At 40.1% G+C, this 3,723-nt stretch overlaps 1 protein-coding gene and 1 long non-coding RNA gene across 3 annotated transcripts in view; both read left to right on the forward strand.

Moving 5' to 3' along the window:
• The window catches only part of GABRE (gamma-aminobutyric acid type A receptor epsilon subunit), a 191,042-nt gene that overhangs the window by 148,485 nt on the left and 38,834 nt on the right, over window positions 1-3,723 (forward strand). The window lies entirely within an intron of this gene.
• LOC109300673 overlaps window positions 3,641-3,723 on the forward strand; it is a 5,509-nt gene continuing 5,426 nt past the window's right edge. The window contains exon 1 of the long non-coding RNA XR_002098300.1: window positions 3,641-3,707. This is a non-coding gene — a long non-coding RNA (uncharacterized LOC109300673). The remainder of the gene's footprint in view (window positions 3,708-3,723) is intronic.

Here is a 3,723-nt window from a genome sequence, read left to right on the forward strand (position 1 = left end):
CCCCCCGCCACACCCCCAGCTGCTGCTGTGGCCGCATCAAGCTGGGCCCGCTGTTCCCCTCCCCCCAGCATGGGCTTTTTCCCCGCTTGGGCCCGCTCCCTGCCCTATGTTGCCCTCCCCACCACACATTGGGCCCAGGCCCACTTGCCCCCCACCCCGCATTACCTGTTTCCAACAGCCAGTCAGAGTGCGAATAAAGCGTTATGGACAGACAGACAGACAGACAGACTTAGGCTTTTATAATATTAGATTGTTTGTTCCATCACTTAGGTACTTTTGAAATTTTTACCCAGCATCCCAAGTGATATCGTTCATCCCTCTGTACTTTTGAGGCAGACCAATGAATCCAGGTGCACTTAAATAATCATCACCAAATGAAGCAGATCAGCTATGCCAGGGTGCAACCTGCAGGACAACAGGCAACATGTTCCCTGTTTGCAGAGAAATGCCTCAGGGAATCTCAAGGCTGTGCCTCTGTAAGCAAGGAAAGCTAGGGTTTCCCCACTTAGAGGTGTACCCCAGAGCTTATCTTTGTATAAGCAGAGAAAGTTGAGGTTCTCCACTTCCAGAAATGAGCCCCAGGGAATCTTCAGAATGCATTTCTGTAAGTGGGAAAAGTCAGGCAGGTGCTTTCAGGGCTTAAGGAGTCTGATCCTTGAATAGGGTGTGCAGGATTGAAGCTCTCAAACCCTGAGTACACCTGCCCAGGGCAGTTCGAGAGTGAAGGCAGCTCCAGGCTGCCCTCACCTCTTGTACCATAAACTTAACAGACATCTGCTTCAATAGCGTCAGAAAAGTATTGCCATCTTTGTTGCAGCCATAAATTTGGGCATTTGTGGTATAACACATGGTATAGACGTCTGTTTGCTTTCCCTTTGTGCCTCCATAAAATTTTCTATGGCAGCAGTAGAAAAGCTGGTGACAGTACAAAAGAACTGCCATTTACTACATCAAACCATTGGTCCATCTTGCCCAGTCTCCTGTGTCACACAGTGGCAGAGAGTGGATGCTGAAAGGGAGAGTGAACTGGGTATGACCACGGTTTTTTCTACTGTTTCTCTCTCACTTGCAGCATCCAGCATTTAAGGCCTAGGAAGTTCTGATTCAGAGGCTGTACCCCTAACTCATGCTGAAAAGCTACTGCTGCACCTTTCCTCCAAGAATTTATCCAATCCTTTCCTGAATCTGCCGAAACTGTCAGCTTCCACATCATCTTGTGGCGATAAGTTCCATCCACATTTTAATTACAGGGTATATGGAAAAGAAACTATTTTTTTAGGTTTAAACACTACTTACTAGAGATGTAAAATTTCTGTACATTTTGAAGCCATGGGGGGGAAAAAAATTTCTGGAAAAAAATGGAAATTTGGGGGGAAATGGAAATATACATGATACTTATTTTCTTAGCACCCTTTACAGGTCTAAATTTACTTTGCTACTTTAAGAACATAAAATGTATTATGTATAACTTAATTTGCTCATAAAGTTATCATATTTGATATATTTATTAAATTTAAAAGTACAGTTTATTCAGACACAAATCACAAATTTACTAATTTAATTTACTTTAAAATGTTTTTAATTTTTGTTACAAATGGAGCTACAAGCTGCTGAACTCTAAGGAACCTAGCATCTCTTAGTTTTTGCCAGTTTATGAGAAGCAGGCAAAAATTAAAGTTGAAAATAGAAGAACTCATCAACATTATAGGAAAACAAAGAAAGTTATTATGTATTCTAGACTTAGTCTCCTCCACAGTGTCAAACAGATACAGAAAGCACATTTTTAGAAAAAGAGCTGAAAAAAGGGAAAAAAAATACCAAGACTTATTGAATACAAATTTTGCTATATGAAACTTTGTCTAATCAGTCTCATTTTCTGAGCTATCGCTATCAGCAGTTTCTGATTCTTCTGATCCTTCATTTTCATTGTTTTCATGGACTTCTGAAAACTGAAGGTTTTCCTGGATTGAGACAAGGTTCTCTACTCTTTCACATGTTCACTTACTTCTTGATTTGGTGTGAGTATTTCCAAACATAGACCAGTTTCTTTCATGTGCTGCAGAAGATGAAGGAATCTGAAGCAGGCAAGAAGCAAGAAGAGTCAGAGGCTGTGTCGTGCAAAGGCCTTGCCACTATGTTGCAGGGGGGATGTGGTTGCCAGTGTCTCAAACTGCACTCCTGGACCAAAGATACGTGAAGATGTTCTGTATTCTGCAACATTTGAAAGTACCTTTTCAACATCAAGTCCTAAGTCTGTTGCTTGTTTTGTAATCCATTCAAATGCAGTAGCAGTGGTATAATCACTAACAATTCTGCCTTTGAATCTTAGATCCAAGAGATTTGTAGCAGCATGAATTGATTGGCAACAAACATTCTTCCCATCTGTTAATAAAGTCTTTCACTTTTCTTTCTTCTGTGCTTGTAAGCAGAGATACACTTAGATTCTCAAAAACAGTTGATTTTTATCTGGGCCATTTGGTAAGGAATGTCTGACAAAAGTGTACTATCTGATTCAGATGCAGTGATTGCTGAAGAAATTGGCTTTAGAATCTTCAGGGAGTTCTGCAGCTGAACCCAAAAGACATCCTCATCATGTACAATGTTCCTCACACTTCTGGATGCTTTAAGGTCCTCAATTATTACTATTTCTGGAAGAGCTTCTTTATTTTTTAGTAAACTTTCAAATGAGATCACCACTGTACCCCATCTACTTGTACTACAGAGTTTGAGTGTCACTATTTTATTCTTTGCATTTTTTCTTCCTGCTTCTTCTTAAAGGCTGCAGCTACAATATTAGTAGCTTTTACATGTTTTATAACTTATTTTGCTCTTCTATAGATCTTTTGCAGAGTGTCCAACTTCATGATGTCATTAAGAAGCAAGTTTAGCCCATGGGATGCACATCCTATTGCAGTAGTATGTGGGTATTTATCCATTATGATCTCCCATGCTGTTTTCGTGTTATTTGTATTGTCAGTCAGCAAAGCAAATACTTTACCACTGCCAATCTTCTGTAGGACTTCACATATTTTACTACTGGTATACTTTGCAGTATGCCTGTTGTCTCCTGTTTCAATGCTTATGTAAAAAACTGGTTGAGGTGTTGTTATCATAAAATTTAAGATTCCTTCTCCCCACACACTTGTCCATCCATCTGTAAGTACTGCAAGCCACAGTGCTTCATTGATTTTCCCTGGTACGGATTGCATTACACATTCATATTCTGACTCTAAAAGAGGCTTGCTCAAAGAATGCCTGCTCAGCAAACAGTATGATGGTCTCAGTAATTTAAAAGCTTCCTGCCAATATGTATTTTCAGTTATTAACAATGGTGTCCCAGAAGAATATATTGCTCTTGCAAGAGCTTGGTCATCTTTTTCCAGATCTTCAGGTGTCATCTTGTCTAGAAATGAACCTATTGAGAGTATTTTGCATACAGTTGGTTGCAATATTTGGTTAGTTGAGGATGTTGACTGGGCAACCCTTTGTGATGCTGATGTTATAGAAGGAGGAGGAGGAGGAGGAGGAGGAGGAGGCGTTCTGGATCAAAAACATTGAAAAGAGCTACTTGCATTTTCATCATCATGGTCTACCTGCTCCTCACTTACACCCAGGAAGGATTTTTTAATATCCGCAAGACACTTCTTACATACAAGGATGTGTTTGGTCATCCTAGTAGCATTTGGCAATGCATATTTCATTTGACAGTATTTGCAAATCACA

This window comes from Gavialis gangeticus, unplaced genomic scaffold (genome assembly GCF_001723915.1).
Source record: "Gavialis gangeticus isolate Ggan-Ray unplaced genomic scaffold, GavGan_comp1, whole genome shotgun sequence".
Lineage (NCBI taxonomy): Eukaryota > Metazoa > Chordata > Crocodylia > Gavialidae > Gavialis > Gavialis gangeticus.